This window comes from Pleurodeles waltl, chromosome 6 (genome assembly GCF_031143425.1).
Source record: "Pleurodeles waltl isolate 20211129_DDA chromosome 6, aPleWal1.hap1.20221129, whole genome shotgun sequence".
In the NCBI taxonomy this organism is placed as follows: domain Eukaryota; kingdom Metazoa; phylum Chordata; class Amphibia; order Caudata; family Salamandridae; genus Pleurodeles; species Pleurodeles waltl.
In genome coordinates, this window is record NC_090445.1 from 619,894,551 (window position 1) to 619,917,252 (window position 22,702).

General features: G+C 43.7%; 1 long non-coding RNA gene across 1 annotated transcript in view; it reads right to left on the minus strand.

Moving 5' to 3' along the window:
• LOC138302006 (uncharacterized) overlaps positions 1–13,750 on the minus strand; it is a 96,700-nt gene extending 82,950 nt beyond the window's left edge. Inside the window, exon 1 of the long non-coding RNA XR_011205214.1 lies at positions 13,700–13,750. This is a non-coding gene — a long non-coding RNA (uncharacterized lncRNA). The remainder of the gene's footprint in view (positions 1–13,699) is intronic.
• Between the last annotated feature and the right edge of the window lie 8,952 nt (positions 13,751–22,702).

Here is a 22,702-nt window from a genome sequence, read left to right on the forward strand (position 1 = left end):
CAGGAACTGTGTACCCAATTGGAGCCAGACCTGATGTCACCAATCCGCCATCCCACAGGAATCCCCCCTCAAGTGCAGGTGCTATCAGTGCTCCATTTACTAGCAAGTGGGTCATTTGAAACAACAGTGGCCATGGCATCAGGGATGTCCCAGCCTATGTTTTCCAACGTGTTGTCCAGAGTGTTGTCTGCCCTGCTGAAACACATGAGGAGCTACATCGTTTTCCCTCAGGTGGAGGATTTGGCTACAGTTAAAGGTGACTTCTATGCCATTGGACATATCTCTAACATCATAGGTGGCATTGATTGGACACATGTAGCTCTGGTCCTCCCCGCAGGAGTGAACAGGTGTACAGGAACTGGAAGAGTTATCATTCGATGAATATACAGATGGTATGTTTGGCAGACCAGTACATCTCGCAGGTAAATGCTATGTTCCCTGGCTCTGTGCATGACGCCTACATCCTGCGGAATAGCAGCATCCCTTATGTGATGGGTCAACTCCAGAGGCACCGGGTGTGGCTATTAGGGGACTCTGGTTACCCCAACCTGTCATGGCTACTGACCCCAGTGAGTAATCCCAGGACCAGGGCAGAGGAACGCTACAATGAGGCCCATGGGTGGACTAGGAGAGTGATCGAACGCACCTTCGACCTCCTGAAGGCCAGGTTCAGGTGCCTGCATATGACAGGTGGTTCCCTATTCTACTCACCAAGGAAGGTGTGCCAGATCATCATCGCCTACTCTATGCTTCACAATCTTGCTTTGCGACGCCAGGTGCCTTTTCTGCAGGAGGATGGTCCAGATGACAGTGCTGTGGCAGCTGTGGAGCCTGTGGACAGTGATGAGGAGGAAGCTGAGGAAGAAGACATTGACAACAGGGACTCTGTCAAACAGCAATATTTCCAGTGACACACGGGTGAGAACAATTTATTTACTAGTACATTTACTTTCACACTTCTACCTCTATCCTGTCTGTCAATTTGAAGCAGTATTTGGTAACTGAGTTGTACATTTCCATTACTCTTTCACAGGTGTGGTTACCAATGTGTGTCATCTGCTTGCATCCTTCATGGACTTGTGATGTGTGACATAGGTATGTTTACATTACAATCTTCGAAAGGATTTTGTCATTGTCATAGATAATACAACTTTTAAAAATCACAGACTGACTCCAGATTGTTTTGTGGCTCAAGGGTGTTTATTGACGTGCTAATTATTGGAGGGGGTGGCAAAATGGTGAGGGGGGATGGTGGAGGAATGTCCATGGCAGAGTCCAGTCTATTAGTCTCACAGGTGCACTGCCCATATGGGCATAGGAAGTGGAGCTGGGGCAGTTCGAATTTGGACAGGGTAACAAAGTGGGACAGTGGGATGACAATGAGGGTGGTCTCATTTCTTGTCGGGGGTCTTGCCATCATGCTCTGTCCTGTTCCTGGATCTCAGGGACCTCTTGCAGGGTGGTTCTCCGTCTGCAGGGGGTGGGGTGCTGGTGTGGTGGTCCTGTGGCGGGGCGTCCTGTCCACTAGCGCTGGCGGAGGTGGTGGGTAGTTCATCGTCCATGCTAGTGTCAGGGGCCCCTTGGAGTGCCACGGTGTCCCTCATGGTGTTCTGTATGTCCTTCAGCACCCCTACGATGGTGCACAGGGCGGAGCTGATGCTTCTGAGCTCCTCCCTGAAGCCCAAATACTGTTCCTCCTGCATGCGCTGGGTCTCCTGAAACTTGGCCAGGACCGTACCATCGTCTCCTGGGAGTGGTGGTATGCTCCCATGATGGAGGAGAGGGCCTCGTGGAGAGTGGGTTCCCTTGGCCTGTCCTCCCCCTGTCGCACAGCAGCCCTCCCAGTTCCCCTGTGTTCCAGTGCCTCCGTCCCCTGGACCATGTGCCCACTACCAATGCCCCCAGGTCCCTGTTGTCGTTGGGGTGGTGGGTTATCCTGGGTTCCCTGTAGTTGTGGACACACAGCTGATTGACGTGTCCTAGGGACGGAGGTATGGGCCCGCTGGGTGGGTGCTGTGCTGGTGTTACCAGAGGGTGGAAGGTCTGTGTTGGGCTGTGCCTGTGCGAGGGGAACCGACTGTCCCAAGGCCCACGATGGTCCGGGCTGGTCATCTGGATCCAGTTGGCCAGAGCTGCTGTTGTCACTGTGGGCCTCTTCTGTGGGAGGTGGAGATGTCTGGACCCTCCTGTCTGGTGACGTTAGGTAGTGGTCCTGCAGGGGTGTAAAAGCATGATTATTGCATCTGTGTGTGTCATGGTGTGCAATGGGTGCGTGAGCGTGTACCCCAGTGCTAGCATTTCTGTGTGGGGGCTTGTGTGATGATGGTTAGGGGGTGTTATGAGTATGTGCAGTGGGCATGCTTTAGTGATGGGTGTCCATGCTTTGTTGTGTCATGCAGGGCTTGGTGTTGGGATGTGTGGTTTGTGTTATTAGTACATTAGTGAGTAGTTGGAGTGATAGGGGAGGGGGTGAGGGTGGGGGGGTGTGATAGCATGCAGGTAGGGTGGGGGATATGATTGTTAAGATTTGACTTACTAGTGTCCATTCCTCCACCGACTCCTCCGAGGCCCTCAGGATGCATAATGGTCAAGTCTTGCTCCTCCCATGTTGTTAGTTGTGGGGGAGGAGTTGGGGGTCCGCCGCCAGTCCTCTGAACCGCAATGTTGTGTCTGGAGACCACGGAACGCACCTTCCCCCGTAGGTCGTTCCACCTCTTCCTGATGTCCTCCCGATTTCTTGGGTGCTGTCCCACTGCTTTGACCCTGTCCACGATTCTTCGCCATAGCTCCATCTTCCTAGCTATAGACATGTGCTGCACCTGTGATCCAAATAGCTGTGGCTCTACCCGTAAGATTTCCTCCACCATAACCCTGAGCTCCTCTTCCGAATTCCTGGGGTGTCTTTGGCGTGCCATGGGGTGGTGTAGGTGATGTGTGGGGTGGTGTGTGTGGTGATGAGTGTGGTGATGTGTAGTGGTGTGTGGTGTTTTGTGCGTGGATGTTGTGTGGGTGATGGTGTTGTGTGCCTCTGTATGGTGGGGTTGTCTATTGCTGTGCTCTCTGTCTGTCGCCTTCGTCTCTGATTTTTGGTCATAGGGGTTTGTGGGTGATGTGGGTGTGTGTTTTATATTGTGTTGGGTGTGTGGGAGTGGTGTTTGTATGTGTATCAGGTGTGTGTATTTGGAATTGTCCAATGTGGCGGTGTTTTGGAGATGTGTGTGTATTTTGAGCGCGGCAGTGTGTACCACCAATGGAATACCGCAGTTGAAAGACCGCTGCGTGGATTCGTGGGTCGTGATAGCATGGGCGTGTTTCTGTTGGCGTGACGGTGGAGGTTTTGTTTTCGCCAGTTTATCACTGACCTTTGGTGTGGCGGACTTGTGTGGGTGTCTGAATTTCGGCGGATTCCGAGATGTGGGTCATAATAGCTGTGGCGGTTTTCTGCGGCCGTGCGGTGTGTTGGCGGTCTTCTGCACGGCGGTAAGTGGCTTTTACCGCCAATGTTGTAATGACCCCCATAGTCACTACTAATAGAAGAAAGATAATAAGCAACAAGAGAAGGAACCAAGGAAGATAATGCTGTCCCTTCTTTTCTCCCCACCTCCTTCCCCCCCTTGGGACACTCCTGCTGTTCATAGGTATTGGTGAGCGGAGGGATTCTAGCGGGGCATTGAGAACAGTCGTCACTCTGCTCCTGTAAAGTTTCTGAGTACATTCCTGACACTCACATACTGTATGACAATAGTTATTACACTAAACAAACTTGTTAGGGTTGGCGTCCTTGATGTGGTTATCTCAAACATTTTGTCTTCAATTCCCATGTTCTGCTGACTTCTTTGTTGCTGGTGTTAGGACTCTGCACATTTTAACACTGCTAGCTTGTTCTTATGTGCTTGTGCTTTCTTTCCTTAAAACATGGTGAAATTGGCTGACACCCAATTGGCATATTTAATTTACTCTTAAGTCCCTAATAAAGTGTCACTAAATGAGTCCGAGGCCTTTAAAGTAAATGCTAGTAGTGGACCTGCAGAACTGCTTATACCACCCACTCACATAGCCCCTTCAACATGTCTCAGGCCTGCCATTGCAGGATGTATGTGCAGCTTTAAACTACCATTTTGACCTGCCAAAATAAACCTTTTGCCAGGCCCAAACCTTCCCTTTTAATACATTTAAGTCACCCTAGGGTAGGTACTGAACAGCGCTGAGGTCAGGGTGAAGAGTATTTAAAATGTAGGACATGTACTTTTATGTTCTACATATCCTGGTAGTGAAAAACTCCTAAATTTGTTTTTCACGATCGCATGGCCTATCTCTCCCATAGGATTACAATGGAGTTACCCTTATTACATTTAATAAATTGCAACTTCCAATTGGGAGCAGATGGACAGTTCGAATTTGATGTCTAAAGAATTGTAATTAGAAGCCCCCTTTAATGGTAAAGTCAGATTATTAATCACATTTCTGTGTGAAAATGCCCCTTTTAGAACATTGTACACCAAAGAAACAAGAGCCATCACTGCAATTTAGAATGATTATTCATAGCGAGAAGGCAAAACCAATTACCTCTCACTGGCATCAATTCATAGCATTTAAAAAATAACAATTTTAATTGAAAAACATGTATTGCACACAGAAAAACAAACACAGAAAGGAACAATTACCTCATATAACAAATTGGCACCACTTAAACATTAGTTACATCAAAAACATTTGACAGTAATACAAATTCAAAAACAAACAATAACACATCACATTGAAAAATAAAATGTAGGTTCTGCACCAATTTGAAAAAGAGAAATCTAGGAGCCTAACTCATTAGAAAAATATTTTGGCTCTTCCTTAAAGAGATGACAATTGTAAGTCTTTATGATAGCTCAATCAGGAATGTTGTGCATTGCAAGACAATACTTTAGATTCTCCCGGAAGGCCTAGCCTTCTTTAATGGCACTCACCGCTGCTCCTTATTGCCAACGTGTTCTCCTCAGGACACAGAGCACCTAAACACAACTGTTTTACAAAAATACAAAAATCACATATACTACTAAAAGAAAGAGTGCCAACAGATCTCATCACTATACCCTTAACACATTACATTATAAATACCTGATCTGTAGGAACTCACATGTTATGAATAGCTTACCACCAAAGCAGGGGTCTCTCGATTCTGTGAAAGAAAATTGATGGCCTCACTATTACACATTGCAATATAATACTAATACTGTAGCCAACTGTGTGTGTTTTCAAAAGAGTTCAACAATGTAAACTCAATTGAAAACACCAATTCAAAACAACCTTGCCAAAGTGTCACAAGTTTCATGCAAATTCCATTTACCATGAATCAAACAACAAAGACAGAGTGATAAAATACGTTACAGCCAAGGAGTGTTAAGACAGCATTTCAAAACGAGCTGAATGAAAACTAAATTGCAAACATATGTCACTTGCTACAAATCAGACAACTAAAACCATAAAAATAATCCAGCCTGGAAAGCAAAAGGAAGACCATTTCAAAATGCATGCCTGCTGCTGATAAAAATGAGACCCCAATCGTACTTTCTGAGTAGGAGAAGAAACACTCCTCGATTTTCTCCACTGAAGTATGAATCACTTTAATTGCCTCTCGTGAAATTAGCAGATTACCAGAACCATATCAGAATAAAGCAACACCCTGAAATCTCTTTTTTTTTATTTGATTCGGAATAACTATTAAACATATTTGTTTATTTTTTCTAGATTGTTTCATTCAGAGATAGTAGTATTAGTACTTTGATCTGTACTCTGGTTTTCTACATTGGACATGTAGGCCTGCCACAGTGAAAATAGTTTTAGGACCTTGTAACTGTAAGGACATGGTAGTATTCATTTTCTTTTCTTTTTTTTTCTTTTCTTTTCATTTTAGGTACAACTATTACAAAAAATGAAATAAAAACTATACATAAGTAGCAATCAGCAATAGCAAGTCATTTTCTTCACCTGGTTACTTCACAATATCTTCCTTTAATTCCTTTGTATTGGTTGATCTGTTGTATTTATAGGACATGTTTGCTATGTTTCCTTTGATTGTAGAATCAACAAAACACTCAGAAAAACCCTTTTATTACTTCACAATACAGAGACACTTCCTAATTTCATTCATTTCATATAAAGTTAACATAATGTTAATGAACCGGTCTTACTTTGACTCCCAATATTCCTACTGGTTACATAGCCTTATTTGGCTTACTATTCCACTAAGCACTGCCATATAGTTGTAAACCTTTTTATACTCCCAACAGGTTTTGAGTAGGATTCCACATATTTCTTGGTTCTTACCATCTTATCCCACTAGTTCTGCAGTGTAGGAATATTTTGGGTTCGCCAAAACTGCAATAGCAACTGCAAAAACAATCACAATTAAATAGTATTGATATTTAGCTAGCTGATGTGTTTTCTGAGATACTCCAAACATAACTAAGCTTGGCTCTATCTCAATCTTTAAGTTAGAATTATAGTTAATTACCTTGTTTATCTCCAACCAAAAAAATAGTTAATTTGGAACAGTCTAAAAAACAATATGTAGCCAATTCCCCTGTCCCTCCTGATGACAGCAAAAACATTGATCAGAAATTGATAGAAACATTTTATGTACCATCTCAAGGGTGTAATAAGCCATCCATCTGGAGAGGAAAGACATTCTTTTATAATTAGCTGCCCTCAAAGATTTATATCTAATTTCTGAAATAATTCTCCAATCTTTGCTAGAAATTACACAGTGTGGTTCTAAAAATGTTATCCATGAAGTTTGTAATTAATTCAGAGGTGGATTGCTCAACTAACAGTCTGTACCAATTTCCTGTCCCTACTACCTTTGATTAGATCCCTCCCTATCGGGTGTTCTTGGGTAATTGCCATGGGTATATTAGTACTAAGAAAATGGGAGATCTGAAAAAACTCAAAAAGAGTCTAATTGCCATATTCTCCAGTCTTATTGCAACATCCTCCCAAGTGATGATTCTGCCCCTGAGAACAAAATCCCCAACCTCTTTGAAAACTTTGTTATTCCATTAAGCTATCACCGTTTTTGGAAGGTGTAGGCCAAAGTATTTGCACTCCTGTAACTGCAAATAAATATAACCTGATGTTATTTGATGTGTTTTACCTAAAATCTCTGCTCTTTTCCTAAGATCGTGAATATACTTATATCAAGCTTTATTTGGAAGTTTAGTGGTTTTAATAAATGCTGGGAGACATATTGCTGATTCTATGACCATCTTATCGACCAGAATGTTTCCAGGGTTTCTCTGCTATCCAAATATTGTGCCAGTTGTCCTACATTGCAGCCTGATAATAAACTTGAAAATTAGGAAGTGCCCCCTTGCTTTTTATTGAGCTGGACAACTGTGAGCATCCCCCTTGTTTTTTTTTCCTCCATATAAAACTTTGTCTCATGGAATCCAATTCATGAAAATAGGAGCTATTTATTCTTATTTGCACATTATTGAATAAAAAAAGAAAAAGCGGGAGAATAGACATCTTGATTGAGGAGACTCTTCCTATCAGAGTCAATGGGAGAACCATCCATCTGTCCAAACGTGTTTTCACTTTTTCAAGCATCCTGTCTTAGTTAAGGTTAAATAAATGACCATAGTTCTTTGTAACATATATTCCCAAATACCTAATGGGTTTGGACAAATTAGCTTGCTGTTGCAAACCAGGAGGAAGATGCTCTGTTCCTGCATAAAATAGGAGAACCTCTGTTTTGTTTTCATTCATTTTATAGCCCCTTATTTGAGTAAACACATTAATTATATTCAGCACCCTTTGCACGTAATCGATCTCTGATTCTAAGAATTAAATGATGTCGTCAGCAAAGAGCTTAATTTTTGGCATTGCTGCTATTGGCAATATAATTTCATTCGAGCTGAGTATTATGTGGGCCAGAGGTTCGATAAAAAAGGCAAATAGTTTAGGGGAAAGAGGACAACCCTGTCTAGTGCTGCTTTTAATCTGAATTGCACCTCTGACCTTTGAATTGAGAACAATTCTAGCATGGGCACTCTAATACAGCTGCCTTATCATTGATGTAAATTGTGGGGGAAAGCCGAATTTGGGCAGACTATATAGCGAGGCCTCCAAGTTCACTAGATCAAATACTTTCTCTGCGCCTTACATCATGGCCACAGGCATAGCATTGACCGAAAAATACTCAACTGCCTGTACTAGTAAATTTGTATTATATGTCATCAGTCTGCCAGCTACAAAGCTGTTTTGGTCCCTATGTATTAGTTTTTGCCAGTTAATCCTGGTAGCCCAAACCTTTGTTAAGATTTTATAATCTGCGTTTAGCAGGCTGATTGAACGATATGCATCTGGTTTCAGTGGATTTTTGTCTTTTTTTTAGGAAACTAGCTATTGTTGATTCTTTGAATGTTGAAAGCATTTCTACACCCTTAAATATTGAATTGCATAAATCCATTAGGAATGGTACTAGCTCCTCGCAGAAGGTTTTATAGAACTCTATTGGAAAGCCATCTCCACCACAAGCTTTTGCAGTTGGCATTTTCTGAATAGCTCCCATAATCTCAAAGGGTGTAATCTTCTGTGTTATATTGTTCTGGATATTTAATGGCATCTTTGGTAACATGATTGGCTTATAATACTGGTCTATCTGGTCATGTGAAACTGCATAATTAGATGCATAGATTCTAGAATAATGCAACATAAATACCTAGTCAATATCCTTCTCATGAGTAACGATAACACTTGTCTCGGGAATCTGAATTTGATGTATTGTCTGTCTTTCATGTTTTATATAGACGGTTCAAGCGAGGTATTTACCTATTTGTTGACTTTCTTCATAAACCTGCTGCTGGTGTGCCTTTGAGCTAGCTACTTCTTCAACAATAAAGAAATCTTTTAACGTTGCTTTTGTTTGATTGAGATTACATCTTGCCGCTTCCTGCCCCCTGCTTTCACACAATCGTCTGTAGCCTTATCTACAACCATCTGAAGTTTTTTCATTTCACGCTCTCGCTGTTGAGCCTGCAATGCTTGCAAGGAAATAATCTGACCCCTAGCTGTAGCTTTAAATGCTTCCCATATATTGAACAAGGATACAGAATTCTGATTATACTGAAAGTGTCGTAGTTTGGACTCTTGCTCTGAGCAAAACTGCAGGTTTAAGGATGACAGTACTTTTGTTTGTAGGTAACTACATCTTTCCTACAACAAGTCGCAACTGTTGTCCCAAACTTACCAGCTCACTAGCAGCACCTCACCAGAAACACAATAGTAAAAGGTGATTTATGGCAGCCGTTACGCATGGACTCAAGGATAAGATATCTCAGAGAGTGTTGTGGTTAAACGGAGATTACCCTTTTCTCACAGATATATTATGTCTCATACAAACACAGGCAATGACACAGATGCAGTAGAGTTACAATAGTTTTTATTTAACATAACTGTAATTTGCGATAAGTTGCATGGGCTGCAATGATTAGGATAATGAATAAAGCAAGAAACAGAATTGTGAAGACAAGAGTCATTGTTATAAAGACCCCCACCATCTTGCAATATGTAGGAAAGTATATGAGATGTAATATGCCCTAATACCCTAATGTGAAAAGGCCTAACCTCCTACCTAAAGGAGAGCTGGGTTTGTTAAACCTAATCTGCCAATGCCATGTCCATGAGAGGAGCCCCCAACCCTTGTTACCTTGGAATGAGGTCTCTATCTCAGACTCCGCAGGGACGCGAAGACTGGGTCAACGTCAAGACGACTGCATCAATGGTATCAGCGTTGGCGGCGATGCCCTCTGGTCGGAATCCCTCTGAATATCTGTCTAAAGTATGATGTATTTAAACAGATCTACAAGGTCCCCTGACGTTGGTGTGTTCCTAAACAATAGATAACAGACATGCTTGGGATGGCAATTAATATCAACAATCCCTCGAAAGTATAGAGAGCTAAAATCCCTAAGTGTGAACACCTACTGTTTGTTTGTCTTTGGTGCTTGATCTTGACGCCTTGGCGCTGTGACACTGATAATGTTACCCATAACAAGTGGCCTAACTATAAACAAGGCAGCCATCATAAAAGAAATAAATAATTAAATGGTCTAAGACAGTGGAAGCTAAGTAGGTTAAAAGTCACTAGGTGACGGGGGCGCAAGTCTGCAAGCCAGAGGCTAAGCTAACTCCTGTTATCCCATTAAAACGAACTAGGATTCATTACAAAAGAACTCCTGTATGACTTTTCTCATAGCTGTGACCCACTTCTGATTACTAAATAAGGATCTATTGAACTGCCATCTGGGCTTCTCCTCACTAGCTACCTCAAATTCTAATGTCAGCATGACTGCTGAATGGTCAGAAAAAGCGTTTTACCATATGTGTGAGTGAACCTCCTTCAGTGTAAGTGAAACTAGAAAAAACTCTATTCTTGAAGCTGTTTTATAACAGTGTGAAAAGCAGGTATATTAAGCGGCTCCTGGATATTCTTCTCGCCAAGGGTCCGTTAACTGAAAATCACTTTTTATTGTATTCAAAATTCACTTAGTTTTGGGTTTTAGTTGTCTTTTCCCCCTATTATAGGTGTCTAATATAACATTTTGAATATAGTTTTTTAAAAAACACAATAATAAAGGGGCCTATGGCGTACATTGTTATATTGTATAGGTGTAATAATGGTTCAACTTCATCCATGAGTGGCCCGTAGTAATTGACAAGATTAATTTGAATTCCTGATAGCATAACCTTTAACCAGAGTCATCTCCCCTTAGGGTCTCTAATAACCTCCTATATGATCCAGTCAACTCTGTTACTTCAGTATATTGCCACCCCTCTTACAGCCAGCCCAGATGAAGTGAATAGAGCTGCTGAGTTCTCTTGTGGGATATATACTTAGGGGTTATTACTTTTTAGATAGGTTTCTTGAAAATAAATTACTCTGGGGTTAAATGATATTAACCATTTTAGCATTGCCTCATATTTCTGCCTATTTGAGATTCCATTTACATTGCAGGAAATAAACTTAAGCTTCACCATAGCTTTCAATTGGATTGACAGTAGGCTTTTTCCAGTCGTACCTTGTATTTGCTTCTTTGTGAAAAAAACTGAATTTCCTCAAGCTTTTAATCCCCCCTGCATGCCGTCCCTCATGCCGCCTCTGACCCCACCCCTATCCCCCACTCCCTCCCTGGGTGCTTTGTGCTTGAGGCCCTCCCTTCTAAGGAATCTCAGAGCACTCCCCTTTCTCCCCCTTAATCCAACCCAATGTTCCTACCTTGGCTCTACTAGTCCGTTTTGCTGCCCCCTCCCATTACCCTCACTGTGGTGCCTTGGCATAGCACCGTTGACGCCAAAACAATGGGGAGGCATTATAGTCTTTCTCCTTTCTGACACTCCAAACAAAATAAAAAAATAAAAAAAAACATTTTTCACCTGATTGCCTTTCATTAATACATTTCCACTCATAATCCCTGTGCCACAGAACATGAGGAATATTCCCTCAATGTCACTCCAAGAACGTTCTCCGTCTAGTCCCCCCACCAGCCCCCAACCGCTACCTCACAGCCCCACACGTGCAGACAGATAGCTACTGATATACAGATTTAATTCTCTATGCAATGTTTTCTACAACCCTGTCCCGTCTGCACTCCGAATAGAATTCAGAATAGTTTTTGCCATCCTTTATATAAAACTTTCAGTTTTGATTGCTGGACTAGGCCGGCTGGTGCCCCTATTTTCTGAAAAAACAGAATTAGCTCTTTTAACACTGCCTCTACGCACTGCAAGTGCGGACATATCAGAGAAGATTTTAAATGAGTAATCTCCCGGAGTTAAAAAGGCCCTTGCTTTGATGGCCAAAGAAAGAATTATTTCTTTAATTCAATAGTCTCCAAAGTTGATCACTTTCATCTGTGGCTATTTTGCGTCTGGTTGACTGGGATGCTGGAATTCGATTTGCACGTGTAATGGTAAGATCCATTTTACTATTGGCTGGCTCCATTAGAACATACTGTTTGATCAGATCTGATAATAATTTAATGACCGTCTGACCAGTCTCTCTTCCTTCTGGTATCCCTGTGAACCTTAGGTTGGAGCAGCTGGAGTGATTTTCAGCATCGTCGACCCGAATCTGCAAATAGGCCAATTCCCCTTGATATCTGTCAATTGATGCTTCCATGTGTGAACGACCATCTTCCAAAACTTATACTCATTGTTTGACTTCTTTAACACAAGTGCTCAATTGCTGTATGTTGTTGTCATGAGGCTGAGTTGGACTTCCGTCTTATGATTAGCTTCCTTCTGTGATAGTTTTAGAGCCTTAAGTTCAGTAAGGATCTGGAGAAGCATAGTCTCTGTTGCTGAGGAGCCTTCGCTGATTTGTCCCCCTTCTGCCTGCCCGGGATGCCCAGGACCAGAGCTCCTATTTTCAACTATTTTACCAGCTCCCTGGTGTCCTGCTGCGATCCTCATCTGAATTGAGTCTGGCGTTGGCAAATAGTTTTTTGACCCAGGAGAGATATAAGGGTCTGAGCATCGCTGAGTATTGATAAATTAAAAGGAGATGCAGACTAGTGAATAGGTACTTAATTGCATCGGGCCTGCCCCCCTCCTTTGAACGTTCCACTGGGAATGCTAGTTTAGGTGGTTCTTTGGACTCTTTAGATCCGGTCATAGGAATTAGTGGATACGTCTGTAGTTGTCTATTGCTATTTTGTTGGATGGTAGTCTGACCTTGCTCTCTGTTTGAAAGGGCACAGGTCTTGTGGATGGTTCTGGTTATCACTGGAGTTCTGCAAGTTGGACTCTATCCAGCTACCAATTACATGTTTGATGCACTCGGATTTCATAATTGCTCCTTTCGCTTTATAAGTGGTTTGGGAGTTGAAGGAAGGGAGTAATGTTTGAGAGTGGGGTTGCATAACTGGAGAGGCTGAGCCTGGGCTAGAGATTTTTTTCCATGAAGCAGGTTATTTAGATTTTGAATTTCATGCCACCTTTATGTTTTTGCCTGTTGGACGTGCCTTAGACTTGGTTTCCCAAGTAATCCTTTTCATATTCTTGGGTATAGTTTCCTTCAAAGTGTAGCAGGCCCTCCCCCCTTAGCTTATTTGCATCAGCTTAGTTGCCACAAACCACACCCACGCATAAGTGGGCTGCTTCCGTAGCACGCCAAGCTGGGGCTGACCCTGAAAGAGAGCCTAGTTCCACTCTCACGGGGGGTTTATGCACCATTTAACATGCCTCGCCCCCCCTCAGCTATACTGTTGCGCCACTTCCCGTTCTGTGCCCTCGTGTACTGTATCACTGACCGTGGTTGTATTACTTTTGCTGGCCTTCGAATTGCATCTTTAATGCCTCCATCTGTCAACAGTAGGTGCTATGACATAGGTAGAAGTGATAGCCAAAGAACACAAAGAAACTGTGAGAAAGCCATTGGAAGAGCACGAAACCTGTGCAAGTAATAGCTGTAAAGTTATTTAGTCATTTAGTAGGTTGAGCGCCTGCTGCGGTAAGCTGATGTGCCAAACGCAGTCAAATATGATCAAAATGTATTTAATGTGCCAAAATGCAGTTGATATGTAAGTGCAGTCTGAGAATTCCATATTATACTGAATTTCCCAATCCTTATTGATTAATAGCACAGGAACGGCAGGGTTGAAAAATAGGAACTGTCGTTTTTTCCCCCTTTGTTTTCCCTTTCACTCACCCCAGGCCTCTCCACCGTCCGTAGCCATGACCATCCTGCTGTTCCCCTGCCTTCCCAACCTCTGAATCACTTCCCTTGGTCTCGAGTGAGCTTGAGCTCCAGCTCCAGTGGGAGGTGGCAAGGGGAGGAAGGAGCGAGTTTCATAGGCTTGACAGATCCTCTGGGTGTCGCCGACAGCAATCATTGTATCCTCTTATGGCCGGTAATTATGCTCGTAGAACCGCTCATAGAACCACTGTTTGCTGGCTTGAAACTGCTGCGCGGCATCATCTCAGCATCCTCTGACAGGTGGTGCTTCCCGATGCCTCTGTCGCTTCACTTCGGCGTTAGCCACGGAGCATGACGGGAGCTCCTGACACGGCTTCCACATGTTTTGGTCCCTGAAATCTAAAAACAAATGCAATAACACCATATGACAATGCCAGACATTTCTTTCTGCTTGCCCACAATATATTCAGACCGCTGTTTATCGAGCAAAAGGCAACTTTAGTTTGGGAGAGGGTTGAATAGTGTGTAACCTTGACTTATGACTTATAACTCCTGTGCCTTAACTTCCCACTAAAGAAGTTTGAACAAAAACAATAATGACAATAACTCCAGCGTCAGATTGCCTGAAACAAAAATTACTTTATTGAAAATATTGAAGTGCATTCCTCAATTCAAACCAGGCCATTCCCTAAACAAATTAGGTGGTTCTGGGAACTGAAGTCCAATTCCACAACATTCCTCTTCTCTGCAAAAATCAAATGAAATAAACTTTATTAAAAAAAACATTCATTTTGCTGCCAGTAAACACTGTGAAACACTAAAATGCAGGATTTTGAGAGCTGGAAGCTATGTATCCAACATCTGCCCAGCCCACACACAACTATCCATAGCTACACTAACAAAACTTCATAGTTGATAACAAATAACCCTTGGTGCCTATGTATTCCAACACTATTACGCCACATTGCCCAAGATAGAGTGCCAAGAGGGGACACACAATGCTATACTATAGCTGGCAAGTTTGTGGGATTGCGAGCAAATTATTAAAAACACTGTGATTAGCAATTGACGCGAATCCCATCTAATAGAGAGTCTGCTACGCAGTAATCATGATCAGTACTGAAGAAGTAGAACAAATACTGTCCAAACCAGAACACAAATGCAGTTCACAATAAATTCTGTAATTCGTTGAATTCATTCAACCCCTCTATAGCAGTATTAGATTTCAAAATCAAATTGGCTTCTCTTTTAATGAGCAATGAGTCTAATTCACCACCTCTTTTTCCAACCTTGACCACATTCAGCACTGTCCATAGCACATCATTCTCTGATTGATGATTATCTAAAAAATGGCTCACAATTGGTGCTGTAGTAACCCTGCGTTTGATTATGGACTTATGTTGAATGAAACCCTGACTTACTTTCGTCTTTCCAATATACAGTTTATTGCAAGGCCATACAATACCATAGATAACATTTTTGGTTTTGCAATTGGAAAATTCAAGATGACTCCATGCAATTCTTTTATGCTCAAACTCATTCCCTTAAATAGTGGAATTGCAACACACACAAGAACCACATTTGTGATGCCCCTCTACGGGAGCTAAATTCCATGCTTGATGCAAATTTCTTTTCAAACAAGCTGGTGACACACAGGCTTGTAATATTTGACTCACAATGCTCTGATCCTTATTTAAAGCAAACAGCGGTCTCACAAATGATTTGTCAATTTTTTTAATCAAATGTTAATTCTTCAGTACTATTTTTTTTAAATTGTTAGTCTGTGGACAAAATGTGGATACACAAACTAATCTATCTGTGATAGCCCTCTCACGTTTGACCAACAATGCTTCTCTTGGAGTCCACCAAGCCTGTTTCATGGATTGTGTCACCAGCTTTTTGGGGTAACCTCTTTGTTTCAGTTTATCATGCAGTTTTTTAGCATGATACTCAAAAGTTGTCTTTTCAGAACAATTGTGCCAAATCCGTATAAACAGCCCATATGGCAGATTATCTCAAAGGGCTGCGAGGATGGCAGTGAGAGTAAAGCAATGCCTTATTACGGTCAGTAGGCTTCGTGTAGAGGGAAGTTTCCAGTTTACCATTTCAAAGGAACACCTCTACAACCAAAAATGTGATAGATTCACGACTATTAGTTGTGCTAAATTGAATTTCATTGGTTCTGTGGTTTAGCCACTTTTTGAAAGGATTCAATGACTCCATGGAGCCTGTCAAGAGACAAAAAATGTCACCAATAAATCTGAACCATGTTGCAATATTACTAACAAAATGGTTGTTATTATACACAAACATATCTTCAAACATTGCCATGAACAGGACTGCTAGCTCCGGTGTAAAGGGACAACCTATTTCTGTACCTTTCACTTGTATGAAGAGCTCATTGTCGAATTTGAAATAATTATTCTCAATACAAACCATGCTAATTTTTATATGAAGTCAGTAGGAACCTGGTGAAGTCTTGGTCTGTTCTCTGGAAAAAAAATCAATAGCATTTAACCCACCTTCTTGGGGAATCTGTATGTATAATGACACACCTCAAATATAACAAAAATCTGGGAATTAGGATCAAACTCTAGATCAGGGATACATAAAGCATGGCCCGGGGGCCGCATGCGGCCTTCTCGACCTCTAATTGTGGCCCCCTGGTTAATGGCAGCACTGGGCTGCTGTACACATGACAGAGAAGGAACATTCAGAAAACCGTTAAATGCACATCATTTATTTACACGTTAACTAAAGTAATAGGAAAGAAGCAAAGATGGTGTCCTAGCCAACTTATCTTTGGGAACACCTTTAGTTTTAAAGACATCTTGCACTAAACATGTAGAGACATGATAAACGTCTCTGCAAACTTTTAAAAAAGTGTGCTTTAACATGCATGAATGTTTTTCCTTAGTACATTAGGTTATGTCACTGCACTGAGAGACATTTATTAGCAGTGATATTTTTCAAACATGATCTTGGAAACAATCATACTGCCCATATTCGGAAATCAATGCCATTATTAAGAAGAGACATTTGTCAGGTGCACCTTGTGCATAGTCCTGGTTGTTATATAACTGGAACATCATTATAGTTTATTACATAAACCACAAGAAAAGGTATTGTACAGCACACATCTGAAATTTGTGTATTTCAAGGACTCTCATGTGATAATGAAGAAAAATGAGGCTAAGTGAAATTAATCAATTGCCTAGGATCACACTATTTGGTCAAGTGGGAAGCCAGGATAGATAGAAGGTTTTCTAGTTTCACATTTTGCAATTCAGCCATCAGATGAGTCTCTCTTTTCCTCTTGTGTTTCACATGAGAAATTTACTCTAAAACAACGAGGCTAGGCCAATCAAAATACACAAAAGAAACAAGAGCCAACACTGTAATTTACTACAAAATAATTATTATTCACAATGAGAAGGCAAAATCAATTACCTCTCACTGGCATCAATTCAATTCACAATTTTAACTGAAAAACATTTATCGCACACAGAAAAGCAAATACAGCAATGAACTGTTACCTTATATAAAAAATTGGCACTACGCAAACATTACTTACATCAAAAACATTTGACAATAATACAAATTCAAAAACAAACAATAACATATCACATTAAAAAATAAAATTCAGGTTCTGCACAAAATTGAAAAAGGGATAACTAGGGGCCTAACTCACGCGAAAACATGTTTGGCTTCTCCTAAAAAGCTAAAAAGCATGGAGGCACTAATTGTACTCTTGGCACTCTTTCTTTTAGTAGTGTATGTGATTTTAGTTTGTTTGTTAACAGTTGTGTTTAGGTGTTCTGTGTCCTGAAGAGAACCCTTGAACCCAGTGGGTTTGAAATGTATCGACAATAGGAAGCAGTACTGAGCACCATTAAATAAGATTAGGCCTTCAGGGAGAATCTAAAGTATTGTCTTGTAATGCACATCATTCCTGATTGAACTATCACAAAGATTCACAATTAGCCCCTCCGCGCTATTTTGCTCTTTAAGGAGGAGCCAAAACATTTTTTGAAAGAGTTAGGCTTCCAGTTTTCTCTTTTTCAGATTGGTGCAGAACCTATTTTTCAATTTGATATGTTATTGTTTTAAATTTGTATTGTTGTCAAATGTTTTTGATGTAAGTAAAGTTTGCATAGTGCCGATTTTTTATATGATGTAATTGTTCATCTCTGTGTTGTTTTTCTGTGTGCAATAAATGTTTTTCAATTAAAATAGATTTTTTGATACACACTGTGTATTGAAGTCAACCTACCTATAAGTCCCTAGTATATGGTAGAGCATGTAGGCTTAGGGACCACAGCATAGGTAGTGCACCCATAGGTGCACTGCTGAGGTGCCCAGTGTCATTTTAAAGGCAGGCCTTCCTTGCTGGCTGCTTTTAAATTAAAGTTATATGCAAATTCGACTTTGGAATTAAAAGTAGTTCCAAAGTCTTAAACTACCTTATTTTTACATATAAGTCACCGCTAAGGTGTGCCCTATGTACCCCTAGGGCTGGGTGCCATGTAACTATAAGCAGGGACCTTATAAAAATAGTTTTATAAGCCCTGGTGAGGTAAAAACAGCCACATTTGTTTTTTCCCTCATTGTAGTGAATGGCCTTCATAGGCTACAATGGGGAGACTTTATTTTAATTTGAAAAGTCCCCTTAAGTGACAGATACAAAGAGTTTTGTATCAAATTAATTGTTATAATAAATCCCACAACTTCCAGTTTTTGGATTTAATATAACTTGTTCAGGTAAAGAGTTTTAAACTTTACCTGAAAAGTTGCCAATTTCAGCCCTGCATTGTTTTTGCTGCTGTGCTCTGATTCGCCAGTCTTTGGCAGCCTGGCCAGGCTGCCTTGATGAGGTGTGAAGTGGCCTGGCTTCACAAAAAGAGATGTGCCTCTGGGAGGGAATTTCCCCTTAGCAGATGGTGAGGCAGGAAGGTGAGGGATGCCAAACTGGTTTTCAAAGGCAGAGAAGGGCATTTGGAGCAACCCAGTAATACTCCCACATCCTGCAACCCCAGACAACTAGGTGCCCCCTTGGTTAGATTAGGAGAGGGAGAGGGGTGTGCTTATGATTTTTAGCCACACCAGTGGGTGGGCTCAGCCAGATGTACCCTCCAAAAATCATTTTCAGCCATGATGGATTTTTGAGGAATGTTGCCTCCTGGGATTGATTTTTGCCACACTTCCCAGGAATTGATCATCACAGGGGGAAGGACCCTGCACCTGATTGGAGAACCAGGACCCCCATGCTTTTCACCCAGGAGCAAGGATAAAACTTGCAGACCAGTACCCACACCTCAGTTTCCTACCAGATCCCTACCGGGAAGAACTACAGAAGAAGAAGGACTGTCCTGCTGGACCCATGGCCTGCACCTGGAACCTGCACTCAGAAGGACTGCACCAGATTCACACTTGGGCTACACCACAAGAGGACTTTGCCTGGCTTCAACTGGTTCAAGGAGGGATTCCCTGTTTGCTACAGGTGAACATTTTCTAACCAGAGTCCCCTGCACCAACTCCTGAAGAAATCAACCAGCTGACCAATGCCCAGTGGCCAAAAAGGAGTTTGCGCCAGGTCCATTCTGGGAGTTGTAGTCTACGCCCCCAAGGATCATCTATGAGCTTCTGGACCCTTGAGGTGAGCTGTGGACCCCAAAAGAACCTTCAAAGAACATCTGGGAGAAGACCCAGAAGTTTGGAGAAGTTTGGAGAACTTTTGAAAAAAAGCTCCATAGAGGGACCGACCCGCCGCGGCAACTCTAGCCGGCTTTCCTCAACCGTGACCCGGCCTGATTTGTAGGTTTGTCCCGGTGAAGAAAATCTCCAAAAAAGAGACTAAGGTGGTCATTACTACCCTGGTGGACGGTGTTAAAGCCGCGGTAATACCGCAAACAGGCCGGCGGACAAAAAAAGGGAATTACAACCCTGGTGGAAACCGCCAACTAAGACAGCCACTTTAACACATCGCCCGCCACAGCAGTACAGACAAACAGCGCGGCGGTCACCGCCAACAGACAGGCGGAAGACAATGTACCGCCCACACTATCACAACACACCAATCCGCCACCTTTTCCGGGGCGGATTCACCGTGGATAAAAACACGGCGGAAACAGCTTGTGCTATGGGAAAACGCTCACCTCAACACATCCCACGAGGAACGAGGACACCATGGAGCCGGAACTACAAATCTTACCTGCCCTTGCATTCCTGCTCATCTACGACCAACAGCGACGTAGGCGCAGAACATACCGGTGAGTACAGCACCTACGACACGGGGGAGGGGGGGAGGCAAAAGTTACGGGGACACCCACCAAACACCCCCACCCCCACCCTCGCATATCACAACATACACACCAATGCAGTAAAAAATATCACAGTAACAACCCACATTCCCCCCGGAAGAATGCAAAGACAAAGCGAATAGCGGTCAAACTTTGTATTGTGCCAATATACTACTCATTAAAAAATATACGGATATATATATCACGAAATCAGTCAAAAATAAATGTACAATACAAGAATTAGTCCAGATATGTACACAACAATGTCCGTGCACCAACATGCCAAAAATGCATGGGCGACGCCCACAATAGATACCTGACCAAAATCCGAGAGAACACTGCCGGGGCATCAGATAGAAACAATACAGGCACCTCAGGGGGAAGGGAAGGGGGGGCACCTCAGCCACATGAATGCGAAGCCAGATCCACGACGGGGCTCCATGCCCATTGATGTATCCTAGGGAGTGAAAAGCCACAGTCTCTCAAGTCTCTACAGTGGGTGGGTTGCCCACTGTTACATCCTGGGGAGTGCAAAGCCACAGTCTCCCAAGTCTCTACAGTGGGTGGGTTGACCACTGTTACATCCTGGGGAGTGCAAAGCCACAGTCTCTCAAGTCTCTACAGTGGGTGGGTTGACCACTGTTACATCCTGGGGAGTGCAAAGCCACAGTCTCTCAAGTCTCTCCAGTGGGTGGGTTGACCACTGTTACATCCTGGGGAGTGCAAAGCCACAGTCTCTCAAGTCTCTACAGTGGGTGGGTTGACCACTGTTACATCCTGGGGAGTGCAAAGCCACAGTCTCCCAAGTCTCACAAGTGGGTGGCTTGCCCACTGTTACATCCTGGGGAGTGCAAAGCCACAGTCTCTCAACTCTCTACAGTGGGTGGGTTGCCCACTGTGCCATCCTGGGGAGTGCAAAGACACATCTTCGCAGGTAGATGCAGTTCTCTATTGGTACTGGGTGGGACTGGTGCCCAGACTGGATGAGTCTCCCCGTAAAAGTACATGTCCTGTCACAGTCCCAGCTGCACATGGGAGAAGGATGCCTGATGTGCCGGACTATTCATACCCACATGGTCTTTGCCCTGTTCAGCGGTGCTTAGACATGGCAGTCTTTGCCCTGTTCAGCGGTCTTCACCATGGCGGTCTTGGCCTTGTTCAGCAGTGCTTAGCCATGGCAGTCTTTGCCCTGTTCAGTGGTCTTCACCATGGCAGTCTTGGCCTTGTTCAGCGGTGCTTTGTCATGGCGGTCTTTGCCCTGTTCAGCGGTCTTCACCATGGCGGTCTTGGCCTTGTTCAGCGGTGCTTTGCCATGGCGGTCTTTGCCCTGTTCAGCGGTCTTCACCATGGCGGTCTTGGCCTTGTTCATCAGTGCTTAGCCATGGCGGTCTTTGCCCTGTTCAGCGGTCTTCACCATGGCGGTCTTTGCCCTGTTCAGCGGTGCTTTGCCATGGCTGGCTATGGACTGTTCAGCGGTGCTTAGCCATGGCGGTTCTGGTACGGATATTGGTGTGTGGCATGACGAACTCCACACTGGACATTGGTGTGTGGTATGACGAACTCTACACTGGACGTTGGTGTGTGACATGACGAACTCCACACTGGACATTGGTGTGTGGCATGACGAACTCCACACTGGACAATGGTGTGTGGCATGACGAACTCCACACTGGACGTTGGTGTGTGGCATGACGAACTCCACACTGGACATTGGTGTGTGGCATGACGAACTTCACACTGGACGTTGGTGTGTGGCATGACGAACTCCACACTGGACATTGGTGTGTGGCATGACGTTCCATCATTGCCCAGCGGGGCTGTGGGATTCTGGACCCTCATGGGCTGTGACTCCGGTGGTGGCGTTGGTCTCCTGACCAGTAACGATACTTGGGCCCTCCTGGGCTGTGACTCTGGCGGTGGCGGTGGTCTCCTGACCAGTAACGATACTTGGGCCCTCCTGGGCTATGACTCTGGCGGTGGTCTCTTAACCAGTTCCGATACTTGAGCCCTCCTGGGCTGTGACTCCGGCGGTGGTCTCCTGACCAGTTACGATACTTGAGCCCTCCTGGGCTATGACTCTGGCGGTGGTCTCTGGACCAGTGACGATAATTGAGCGCTCCTGGGCTATGACTCTGGCGGTGGTCTCCTGACCAGTAACGATACTTGGGCCCTCCTGGGCTATGACTCTGGCGGTGGTCTCCTAACCAGTTCCGATACTTGAGCCCTCCTGGGCTGTGACTCCGGCGGTGGTCTCCTGACCAGTTACGATACTTGAGCCCTCCTGGGCTATGACTCTGGCGGTGGTCTCTGGACCAGTGACGATAATTGAGCGCTCCTGGGCTATGACTCTGGCGGTGGTCTCCTGACCAGTAACGACGATGCTGGCGGTTGTGTCTGGACTGCCGGAAATGATGGCGCACTTCTCCGCCGTGACACTCACAACAGGTTGGGGAGACTTCCTCGGGACCTTCCCCACCTTCTTTTGAGTTACAGATGACTCACCAATCGCCTTGGATCCCATTTCACTGTTTGTCCCACCAGGAGTCTTGACACGGTCCCGTCGTCCACTCTCCAATTTCGGAGCCTTTACAGGGGGTGGGCTGACAGTGCCTTGGCTCCGGGTCCTACTGCCTGCCCTGGTGGACGGGGCACTCCAAAAACCAGGACACGCACCACTGGTACTGGAGGCTTTTTGGCTGAGTCGCTACGACGGGAC